This window comes from Urocampus carinirostris, unplaced genomic scaffold, assembly GCF_059441175.1.
Source record: "Urocampus carinirostris isolate Australia breed hairy pipefish unplaced genomic scaffold, RoL_Ucar_1.0 HiC_scaffold_181, whole genome shotgun sequence".
Taxonomy (NCBI): Eukaryota; Metazoa; Chordata; class Actinopteri; order Syngnathiformes; family Syngnathidae; genus Urocampus; species Urocampus carinirostris.
In genome coordinates, this window is record NW_028283282.1 from 10,001 (window position 1) to 22,500 (window position 12,500).

General features: G+C 57.0%; 1 non-coding gene across 1 annotated transcript; it reads right to left on the minus strand.

Annotated features, from left to right (window-relative positions):
* Positions 1 to 596: 596 nt before the first annotated feature.
* Positions 597 to 2,583, minus strand: LOC148344922 (18S ribosomal RNA). Its single transcript, XR_015848998.1, has one exon. It is a non-coding gene; the product is annotated as an 18S ribosomal RNA (ribosomal RNA).
* Between the last annotated feature and the right edge of the window lie 9,917 nt (positions 2,584 to 12,500).

Below are 12,500 nucleotides of genomic sequence, written 5' to 3' on the forward strand. Positions count from 1 at the left end.
GTCTCGGGCGGGCGTCCCGACGCCGCCGCCATACGGCCGTTGTGATCCGTGCGGGGATCCGCTTGCTCGGCGACCCTCGCCGAGAGCAGCCCCGCGCCGCACGGACACGCGACACCGACGGGCGGACGGACGCCGGGGCGCCGGCCCGAACCGTTACCTTTAAAGGACGGGAGGTCGTCGAGGCGAGTGCCGCCCCGGAAGCGCGCGCCGGAAGCGCGAGAACCGCGCCGAGCTAGGGTCGTCGGCAGAGGGGGATTCCCCGGTTACGGGGGTCCCGCGCACGGCCGCCGCCTTTCGCCCGTCGCTGGCGGTCGCCTGTCGTCGCGCCGCGCCGCGCTACTGGGGTCGTCGGACGAGCGCGCTACCCCGCTCGCACGGAGGTAGCGCGACATCGCCCGCCGCCTTTTCTCGCGTCGCGCCGCGCCGCGTGGCGCCCGCCGAACTCGCTCCGACGCGCGGCCCGGGAGTGACCCGCGCCGCGCCCCCCGTCCCGTCCCGTCCCGGTCTACCCTCTTCCTCCGCCTGCGACGACCCGCCGCCCTCGGCGTCTGGCTCGTCGGGGGTGTACCGAGGCGGATCTGCTGCCGCTCGTACGTTAATGATCCTTCTGCAGGTTCACCTACAGAAACCTTGTTACGACTTTTACTTCCTCTAGATAGTCAAGTTCGACCGTCTTCTGGCACACCGCCGGAGCCGGGGCCGGCCCCGGCGGGGACTATCCGAGGACCTCACTAAGCCATCCGATCGGTAGTAGCGACGGGCGGTGTGTACAAAGGGCAGGGACTTAATCAACGCAGGCTAATGACCCGCGCTTACTGGGAATTCCTCGTTGGTGGGAAATAATTGCAATCCCCAGGCCCTGTCACGAGCGGGGTTCATAGGATTACCCGCGCCTGCCGGCGCGGGGATAGACGACGCGCTTATACGCTCAGTGTGGCGCGCGTGCAGCCCCGGACATCTAAGGGCATCACAGACCTGTTATTGCTCATTCTCGTGTGGCTGAGAGCCACTTGTCCCTCTAAGAAGTTTTCTGCCGCCGACCGCGCGGGGGGCCGCGGTACTATTTAGTATGTTTGAGTCTCGTTCGTTATCGGAATTAACCAGACAAATCGCTCCACCAACTACGAACGGCCATGCACCACCACCCACGGTATCGAGAAAGAGCCTTCAATCTGTCAATCCTTTCCGTGTCCGGGCCGGGTGAGGTTTCCCGTGTTGAGTCAAATTAAGCCGCATGCTCCACTCCTGGTGGTGCCCTTCCGTCAATTCCTTTAAGTTTCAGCTTTGCAACAATACTCCCCCCGGAACCCAGACACTTGGTCGGTTTCCCGGGTGCTGCTCGGCGGGTCATGGGAATAACGCCGCCGGATCGCGAGTCGGCATCGTTTATGGTCGGAACTAGGACGGTATCTGATCGTCTTCGAACCTCCGACTTTCGTTCTTGATTAATGAAAACATTCTTGGCAAATGCTTTCGCTCTCGTCCGTCTTGCGCCGGTCCAAGAATTTCACCTCTAGCGGCGCAGTACGAATGCCCCCGGCCGTCCCTCTTAATCATGGCCCCAGTTCATGACAACCCACAAAATAGAACCGGAGTCCTATTCCATTATTCCCAGCTGCGATATGCAGGGGCGGCCGTGTGGCCTGCTTTGAACACTCTAATTTCCTCAAAGTAAACGCTTCGGGCCCCGCGAGTGACACCCAGCGAAGGGCATCACGGGGGCTTTTGCCGAGAGGCAGGGGCTGGGACAGACGGATGCACGCCTCGCGGCGGACCGTCAGCTCGCGTCCCGGGGTCCAACTAGGAGCTTTTTAACTGCAGCAACTTTAAAATACGCTATTGGAGCTGGAATTACCGCGGCTGCTGGCACCAGACTTGCCCTCCAATGGATGCTGGCCGATGGGTTTGTGTTCGGCTCATTCCAATTACGGAGACTCGAACGAGTCCCGTATTGTTATTTTTCGTCACTACCTCCCCGTGTCGGGAGTGGGTAATTTGCGCGCCTGCTGCCTTCCTTGGATGTGGTAGCCGTTTCTCATGCTCCCTCTCCGGAATCGAACCCTGATTCCCCGTTACCCGTGGTCACCATGGTAGGCGCAGAGTCTACCATCGAAAGTTGATAGGGCAGACATTCGAATGAGTCGTCGCCGCCTCGGGTGGGCGAGCGATCGGCACGAGGTTATCCTGAGTCAACACAAAGGGGGGGCCGGGCCGGCGGAACGAGGACCGGCGCGCGCGGAGCCGCCCGCGCCGCTTACGCCCCCGCCCGGAGAGGCGGAGGCCGGACGCGGGGGACGCGCGCGACGGCTGAGCCCCCGCCCGCCGGACACCGCGTGGGTTTTTGTGTCTGATAAATGCACGCGTCCCCGGGGCGAGGCCGGAGCCCCGCCCGCGAGTCGGCGCTCGTTTGCATGTATTAGCTCTGGATTTGCCACAGTTATCCAAGTAACGGTGGAGCGATCAAAGGAACCATAACTGATTTAATGAGCCGTTCGCAGTTTCACTGTACTGGCCATTCGTACTTAGACATGCATGGCTTAATCTTGAAAACAAGCATATGCTACTGGCAGGATCAACCAGAGTGCGTCTGCCGCCGGGGGGGCGCTGCTGGTGGCGGTGCGGCCCTGGTCCGGGACGAGGCTGTGGCTACAGCCGGGCCCGGGGGGCCGCGCGACACTCGTATACGTTCGGACGGGCTGACGAGCGGGTGTCGTGAAACGATGTTTCGCGCGGAGCCCTAGCACGCGTGGCGTCGGGCTCCGCGACGGTCGGACGTCTGGGTGTGGCTCGAGACGGAAGCTCGACCTCGGTTCGTCTTGGTTCTGCCGCCAAAAGGTTCACGCCGAGGCATGGTTTCGCAAGAGGGCCCCGCGAGTGCCAGCCGTGGATCCCGCCTCACTCGTAACTCGTATCGGATTCGTCCGGCCTCACTTTCGTTCGCACATCGGACAGTTATACGTGTGCTTTAGTAGCTTCCGTTCCCTCTTAGTGAGGCCGTCCGTACGTACCGCCCCAGCTCTTTCTGAGGCGGGTATCCACTCGGCTCGGGGGGGCCCAACGTTTGCCTAGTATCCTCGGCGCTGGAGCTTGACCCGCAAAGCCGGAGGAGCCGCACGCCCGAACACCGGCTTGCGCCGGCCGACGTGGGCCCTCCGAGGCGGGTCTCGTGTGCCAATCGCTCAGTTGGGGAACCGGCAGGCCCGTGGGCCGACGCCGGCTCACCCGGGGGTGAAGGGTGCTTCGATGGAGGCCCCCTGTCAGCCTCCGCGGAAGTCCGGCTTCAATACTTTAAAGTTTGAAAAACTTAGACATTTTTCGAGAACCGGAGCTTAGAGGGGTACATGCAAAAGCCAGGGCCGCGGGAAGCGCCCTAAATACTTCAATACTTTAAAATTTGAAAAACTTAGAAATTTTTCGAGAACCGGCATCTTCCCTCGGTAATTGCGAGATGCGAGGCCGCCCCTAGCCTCTGCTCTGTCGGACTCAATGGTCACGGGTGGCCGCTGATTAGCCCTGGTGCTCACCTCTCAAAATTGCGAGTCCCTAATATAATTCTGGCTGTCGGCTGGAGAAGGGGGTATAAAATCGGCACTTGAGGGAACGCCGGGCCCTCAAGTTCGGGGCCCTCTAGCGGATTTTTGAGGTACTGCACTCCCATTGGAAATGCATGGGCGCTCCGTCCACTACCATGTAATTCCCTCACAATATCTGCCCCTGCGTGGCCGCGGGATGCTACTGCAGCCCCGTTGGTAATGAATGGGCCTTTCGGAGGCCATAAATACAGCGCCGCTGCATGGATTTTGGCGGTACTGCTGCTGTCGCTGAAAATACATGGACCCGTCTGAATGAATGGGCCTTTCGGAGGCCATAAACTCAGCGCCTCTGCATGGATTTTGGCGGTACTGCGGCTGTCGCTGAAAATACATGGACCCGTCTGAATGAATGGGCCTTTCGGAGGCCATAAATCCAGCGCCGCTGCATGGATTTTGGCGGTACTGCGGCTGTCGCTGAAAATACATGGACCCGTCTGAATGAATGGACAAAATATAAATCAGACACTACAGAACACAAGCATAATCCAAGATTACAAAATCATCTCAGCCTTTAAAAGAAACAAAAACCTGAAAGACTACTTAGTAAAAAGTAAATTACCAGAAATCAACATAACACAAACGCAGGGCCCCACATTCTACAAACAAGCCACCACAGTTAGGAACACCGTCACCAACACAAACTACCTAATTAAACAAACAATCACACCTGCTACGGAAAACTGAAAATACATGGACCCGTCTGAATGTATGGGCCTTTCAGAGGCCATAAACTCAGCCAGCGCCGGGCCAGTGTTTGGGGTATTGTGCCCGCCACTAGTGGCTGAATACATAATAATAATAATAATAATAATAATTCCCTTGTATTGTCATTCTGTGTAACAATGTACACAGAACGAAATGTCGATTGCACTGGGCTAGTGTTGAGGGAACGTCGGGCCCTCAAGTTCGGTGGCTTGGAGCGGATTTTTGAGGTACTGCACTCCCATTGGAAATGCATGGGCGCTCCGTCCACTACCATGTAATTCCCTCACAATATCTGCCCCTGCGTGGCCGCGGGATGCTACTGCAGCCCCGTTGGTAATGAATGGGCCTTTCGGAGGCCATAAATACAGCGCCGCTGCATGGATTTTGGCGGTACTGCTGCTGTCGCTGAAAATACATGGACCCGTCTGAATGAATGGGCCTTTCGGAGGCCATAAACTCAGCGCCTCTGCATGGATTTTGGCGGTACTGCGGCTGTCGCTGAAAATACATGGACCCGTCTGAATGAATGGGCCTTTCGGAGGCCATAAATTCAGCGCCGCTGCATGGATTTTGGCGGTACTGCGGCTGTCGCTGAAAATACATGGACCCGTCTGAATGAATGGACAAAATATAAATCAGACACTACAGAACACAAGCATAATCCAAGATTACAAAATCATCTCAGCCTTTAAAAGAAACAAAAACCTGAAAGACTACTTAGTAAAAAGTAAATTACCAGAAATCAACATAACACAAACGCAGGGCCCCACATTCTACAAACAAGCCACCACAGTTAGGAACACCGTCACCAACACAAACTACCTAATTAAACAAACAATCACACCTGCTACGGAAAACTGAAAATACATGGACCCGTCTGAATGTATGGGCCTTTCGGAGGCCATAAACTCAGCCAGCGCCGGGCCAGTGTTTGGGGTATTGTGCCCGCCACTAGTGGCTGAATACATAATAATAATAATAATAATAATAATAATTCCCTTGTATTGTCATTCTGTGTAACAATGTACACAGAACGAAATGTCGATTGCACTGGGCTAGTGTTGAGGGAACGTCGGGCCCTCAAGTTCGGTGGCTTGGAGCGGATTTTTGAGGTACTGCACTCCCATTGGAAATGCATGGGCGCTCCGTCCACTACCATGTAATTCCCTCACAATATCTGCCCCTGCGTGGCCGCGGGATGCTACTGCAGCCCCGTTGGTAATGAATGGGCCTTTCGGAGGCCATAAATACAGCGCCGCTGCATGGATTTTGGCGGTACTGCTGCTGTCGCTGAAAATACATGGACCCGTCTGAATGAATGGGCCTTTCGGAGGCCATAAACTCAGCGCCTCTGCATGGATTTTGGCGGTACTGCGGCTGTCGCTGAAAATACATGGACCCGTCTGAATGAATGGGCCTTTCGGAGGCCATAAATCCAGCGCCGCTGCATGGATTTTGGCGGTACTGCGGCTGTCGTTGAAAATACATGGACCCGTCTGAATGAATGGGCCTTTCGGATTCCATAAACCCAGCGCCGCTGCATGGATTATGGCGGTACTGCGGCTGTCGCTGAAAATACATGGACCCGTCTGAATGAATGGGCCTTTCGGAGGCCATAAACTCAGCGCCGCTGCATGGATTTTGGCGGTACTGCGGCTGTCGCTGAAAATACATGGACCCGTCTGAATGAATGGACAAAATATAAATCAGACACTACAGAACACAAGCATAATCCAAGATTACAAAATCATCTCAGCCTTTAAAAGAAACAAAAACCTGAAAGACTACTTAGTAAAAAGTAAATTACCAGAAATCAACATAACACAAACGCAGGGCCCCACATTCTACAAACAAGCCACCACAGTTAGGAACACCGTCACCAACACAAACTACCTAATTAAACAAACAATCACACCTGCTACGGAAAACTGAAAATACATGGACCCGTCTGAATGTATGGGCCTTTCGGAGGCCATAAACTCAGCCAGCGCCGGGCCAGTGTTTGGGGTATTGTGCCCGCCACTAGTGGCTGAATACATAATAATAATAATAATAATAATAATAATTCCCTTGTATTGTCATTCTGTGTAACAATGTACACAGAACGAAATGTCGATTGCACTGGGCTAGTGTTGAGGGAACGTCGGGCCCTCAAGTTCGGTGGCTTGGAGCGGATTTTTGAGGTACTGCACTCCCATTGGAAATGCATGGGCGCTCCGTCCACTACCATGTAATTCCCTCACAATATCTGCCCCTGCGTGGCCGCGGGATGCTACTGCAGCCCCGTTGGTAATGAATGGGCCTTTCGGAGGCCATAAATACAGCGCCGCTGCATGGATTTTGGCGGTACTGCTGCTGTCGCTGAAAATACATGGACCCGTCTGAATGAATGGGCCTTTCGGAGGCCATAAACTCAGCGCCTCTGCATGGATTTTGGCGGTACTGCGGCTGTCGCTGAAAATACATGGACCCGTCTGAATGAATGGGCCTTTCGGAGGCCATAAATCCAGCGCCGCTGCATGGATTTTGGCGGTACTGCGGCTGTCGCTGAAAATACATGGACCCGTCTGAATGTATGGGCCTTTCGGAGGCCATATACTCAGCTGAAGGTTGAGAACTTGGCTAGTGTTTGGGGACTTGTGCCCGCCACTAGTGGCTGAAATCCGGGCCGGTGTTTGGGGAATTGTGCGCGTATTATCGGGCCGGTGTTTGGGGATATGCGCGCGTATTATCGGACCGGTGTTTGGGGAATCGTGCCCGCCACTAGTGGCTGAATCCCGGGCTAGTGTTGGGGGACTTGTGCCCGCCAATAGTGGCTGAAATCCGCGCCGGTGTTTGGGGAATTGTGCGCGTATTATCGGGCCGGTGTTTGGGGATATGCGCGCGTATTATCGGACCGGTGTTTGGGGATTTGTGCCCGCCACTAGTGGCTGAGAACTTGGCTAGTGTTTGGGGACTTGTGCCCGCCACTAGTGGCTGAAATCCGGGCCGGTGTTTGGGGAATTGTGCGCGTATTATCGGGCCGGTGTTTGGGGATATGCGCGCGTATTATCGGACCGGTGTTTGGGGAATCGTGCCCGCCACTAGTGGCTGAATCCCGGGCTAGTGTTGGGGGACTTGTGCCCGCCAATAGTGGCTGAGAACTTGGCTAGTGTTGGGGGACTTGTGCCCGCCACTAGTGGCTGAAATCCGCGCCGGTGTTTGGGGAATTGTGCGCGTATTATCGGGCCGGTGTTTGGGGAATCGTGCCCGCCACTAGTGGCTGAATCCCGGGCTAGTGTTGGGGGACTTGTGCCCGCCAATAGTGGCTGAAATCCGCGCCGGTGTTTGGGGAATTGTGCGCGTATTATCGGGCCGGTGTTTGGGGATATGCGCGCGTATTATCGGACCGGTGTTTGGGGAATCGTGCCCGCCACTAGTGGCTGAATCCCGGGCTAGTGTTGGGGGACTTGTGCCCGCCAATAGTGGCTGAAATCCGCGCCGGTGTTTGGGGAATTGTGCGCGTATTATCGGGCCGGTGTTTGGGGATATGCGCGCGTATTATCGGACCGGTGTTTGGGGAATTGTGCCCGCCACTAGTGGCTGAGAACTGGGCTAGTGTTGGGGGACTTGTGCCCGCCACTAGTGGCTGAAATCCGGGCCGGTGTTTGGGGAATTGTGCGCGTATTATCGGGCCGGTGTTTGGGGATATGCGCGCGTATTATCGGGCCGGTGTTTGGGGATATGCGCGCGTATTATCGGACCGGTGTTTGGGGAATCGTGCCCGCCACTAGTGGCTGAATCCCGGGCTAGTGTTGGGGGACTTGTGCCCGCCAATAGTGGCTGAAATCCGCGCCGGTGTTTGGGGAATTGTGCGCGTATTATCGGGCCGGTGTTTGGGGATATGCGCGCGTATTATCGGACCGGTGTTTGGGGAATCGTGCCCGCCACTAGTGGCTGAATCCCGGGCTAGTGTTGGGGGACTTGTGCCCGCCAATAGTGGCTGAAATCCGCGCCGGTGTTTGGGGAATTGTGCGCGTATTATCGGGCCGGTGTTTGGGGATATGCGCGCGTATTATCGGACCGGTGTTTGGGGAATTGTGCCCGCCACTAGTGGCTGAATCCCGGGCTAGTGTTGGGGGACTTGTGCCCGCCACTAGTGGCTGAAATCCGCGCCGGTGTTTGGGGAATTGTGCGCGTATTATCGGGCCGGTGTTTGGGGATATGCGCGCGTATTATCGGACCGGTGTTTGGGGAATCGTGCCCGCCACTAGTGGCTGAATCCCGGGCTAGTGTTGGGGGACTTGTGCCCGCCAATAGTGGCTGAAATCCGCGCCGGTGTTTGGGGAATTGTGCGCGTATTATCGGGCCGGTGTTTGGGGATATGCGCGCGTATTATCGGACCGGTGTTTGGGGAATTGTGCCCGCCACTAGTGGCTGAGAACTGGGCTAGTGTTGGGGGACTTGTGCCCGCCACTAGTGGCTGAAATCCGGGCCGGTGTTTGGGGAATTGTGCGCGTATTATCGGGCCGGTGTTTGGGGATATGCGCGCGTATTATCGGGCCGGTGTTTGGGGATATGCGCGCGTATTATCGGACCGGTGTTTGGGGAATCGTGCCCGCCACTAGTGGCTGAATCCCGGGCTAGTGTTGGGGGACTTGTGCCCGCCAATAGTGGCTGAAATCCGCGCCGGTGTTTGGGGAATTGTGCGCGTATTATCGGGCCGGTGTTTGGGGATATGCGCGCGTATTATCGGACCGGTGTTTGGGGAATCGTGCCCGCCACTAGTGGCTGAATCCCGGGCTAGTGTTGGGGGACTTGTGCCCGCCAATAGTGGCTGAAATCCGCGCCGGTGTTTGGGGAATTGTGCGCGTATTATCGGGCCGGTGTTTGGGGATATGCGCGCGTATTATCGGACCGGTGTTTGGGGAATTGTGCCCGCCACTAGTGGCTGAGAACTTGGCTAGTGTTTGGGGACTTGTGCCCGCCACTAGTGGCTGAAATCCGGGCCGGTGTTTGGGGAATTGTGCGCGTATTATCGGGCCGGTGTTTGGGGATATGCGCGCGTATTATCGGACCGGTGTTTGGGGAATCGTGCCCGCCACTAGTGGCTGAATCCCGGGCTAGTGTTGGGGGACTTGTGCCCGCCAATAGTGGCTGAGAACTTGGCTAGTGTTGGGGGACTTGTGCCCGCCACTAGTGGCTGAAATCCGCGCCGGTGTTTGGGGAATTGTGCGCGTATTATCGGGCCGGTGTTTGGGGAATCGTGCCCGCCACTAGTGGCTGAATCCCGGGCTAGTGTTGGGGGACTTGTGCCCGCCAATAGTGGCTGAAATCCGCGCCGGTGTTTGGGGAATTGTGCGCGTATTATCGGGCCGGTGTTTGGGGATATGCGCGCGTATTATCGGACCGGTGTTTGGGGAATCGTGCCCGCCACTAGTGGCTGAATCCCGGGCTAGTGTTGGGGGACTTGTGCCCGCCAATAGTGGCTGAAATCCGCGCCGGTGTTTGGGGAATTGTGCGCGTATTATCGGGCCGGTGTTTGGGGATATGCGCGCGTATTATCGGGCCGGTGTTTGGGGATATGCGCGCGTATTATCGGACCGGTGTTTGGGGAATCGTGCCCGCCACTAGTGGCTGAATCCCGGGCTAGTGTTGGGGGACTTGTGCCCGCCAATAGTGGCTGAAATCCGCGCCGGTGTTTGGGGAATTGTGCGCGTATTATCGGGCCGGTGTTTGGGGATATGCGCGCGTATTATCGGACCGGTGTTTGGGGAATCGTGCCCGCCACTAGTGGCTGAATCCCGGGCTAGTGTTGGGGGACTTGTGCCCGCCAATAGTGGCTGAAATCCGCGCCGGTGTTTGGGGAATTGTGCGCGTATTATCGGGCCGGTGTTTGGGGATATGCGCGCGTATTATCGGACCGGTGTTTGGGGAATTGTGCCCGCCACTAGTGGCTGAGAACTGGGCTAGTGTTGGGGGACTTGTGCCCTCCAATAGTGGCTGAAATCCGGGCTAGTGTTGAGGGACTTGTGCCCGCCAATAGTGGCTGAAATCCGCGCCGGTGTTTGGGGAATTGTGCGCGTATTATCGGGCCGGTGTTTGGGGATATGCGCGCGTATTATCGGACCGGTGTTTGGGGAATCGTGCCCGCCACTAGTGGCTGAGAACTTGGCTAGTGTTTGGGGACTTGTGCCCGCCACTAGTGGCTGAAATCCGCGCCGGTGTTTGGGGAATTGTGCGCGTATTATCGGGCCGGTGTTTGGGGATATGCGCGCGTATTATCGGACCGGTGTTTGGGGAATTGTGCCCGCCACTAGTGGCTGAGAACTTGGCTAGTGTTTGGGGACTTGTGCCCGCCACTAGTGGCTGAAATCCGGGCCGGTGTTTGGGGAATTGTGCGCGTTTTATCGGGCCGGTGTTTGGGGATATGCGCGCGTATTATCGGACCGGTGTTTGGGGAATCGTGCCCGCCACTAGTGGCTGAATCCCGGGCTAGTGTTGGGGGACTTGTGCCCGCCAATAGTGGCTGAATCCCGGGCTAGTGTTGGGGGACTTGTGCCCGCCAATAGTGGCTGAAATCCGCGCCGGTGTTTGGGGAATTGTGCGCGTATTATCGGGCCGGTGTTTGGGGATATGCGCGCGTATTATCGGACCGGTGTTTGGGGAATTGTGCCCGCCACTAGTGGCTGAGAACTTGGCTAGTGTTTGGGGACTTGTGCCCGCCACTAGTGGCTGAAATCCGGGCCGGTGTTTGGGGAATTGTGCGCGTATTATCGGGCCGGTGTTTGGGGATATGCGCGCGTATTATCGGACCGGTGTTTGGGGAATCGTGCCCGCCACTAGTGGCTGAATCCCGGGCTAGTGTTGGGGGACTTGTGCCCGCCAATAGTGGCTGAAATCCGCGCCGGTGTTTGGGGAATTGTGCGCGTATTATCGGGCCGGTGTTTGGGGATATGCGCGCGTATTATCGGACCGGTGTTTGGGGAATCGTGCCCGCCACTAGTGGCTGAGAACTTGGCTAGTGTTTGGGGACTTGTGCCCGCCACTAGTGGCTGAAATCCGCGCCGGTGTTTGGGGAATTGTGCGCGTATTATCGGGCCGGTGTTTGGGGATATGCGCGCGTATTATCGGACCGGTGTTTGGGGAATTGTGCCCGCCACTAGTGGCTGAGAACTTGGCTAGTGTTTGGGGACTTGTGCCCGCCACTAGTGGCTGAAATCCGGGCCGGTGTTTGGGGAATTGTGCGCGTATTATCGGGCCGGTGTTTGGGGATATGCGCGCGTATTATCGGGCCGGTGTTTGGGGATATGCGCGCGTATTATCGGACCGGTGTTTGGGGACTTGTGCCCGCCACTAGTGGCTGAATCCCGGGCTAGTGTTGGGGGACTTGTGCCCGCCAATAGTGGCTGAAATCTGCGCCGGTGTTTGGGGAATTGTGCGCGTATTATCGGGCCGGTGTTTGGGGATATGCGCGCGTATTATCGGACCGGTGTTTGGGGAATTGTGCCCGCCACTAGTGGCTGAGAACTTGGCTAGTGTTTGGGGACTTGTGCCCGCCACTAGTGGCTGAAATCCGGGCCGGTGTTTGGGGAATTGCGCGCGTATTATCGGGCCGGTGTTTGGGGATATGCGCGCGTATTATCGGACCGGTGTTTGGGGAATTGTGCCCGCCACTAGTGGCTGAGAACTTGGCTAGTGTTTGGGGACTTGTGCCCGCCACTAGTGGCTGAAATCCGGGCCGGTGTTTGGGGAATTGTGCGCGTTTTATCGGGCCGGTGTTTGGGGATATGCGCGCGTATTATCGGACCGGTGTTTGGGGATATGCGCGCGTATTATCGGACCGGTGTTTGGGGAATTGTGCCCGCCACTAGTGGCTGAATCCCGGGCTAGTGTTGGGGGACTAGTGGTCGTAAAACCGGGCCGGTGTTTGGGGACTTATAGGCCGACACTAGTGGCTCAAAACCGGGCTGCCGTTTGGGGACTTGTCGGGCCAACATTGGCTTGCAGCACTTGGAAAATTGCACTAAGTCCGATTGTCGGGTCACCAGGGGCTCGTGGGACTTAGAATTTGTGCCACTCCCCGGCCAGTGTTTGGGGACTGGCTGCCGCCTCCTGTGGGCCGGTCCCCGGCTGGTGTTTGGGGACCGGCTGCCGCTCCTGTGGGCCGGTCCCCGGCTGGTGTTTGGGGACCGGCTGCCGCCTCCTGTGGGCCGGTCCCCG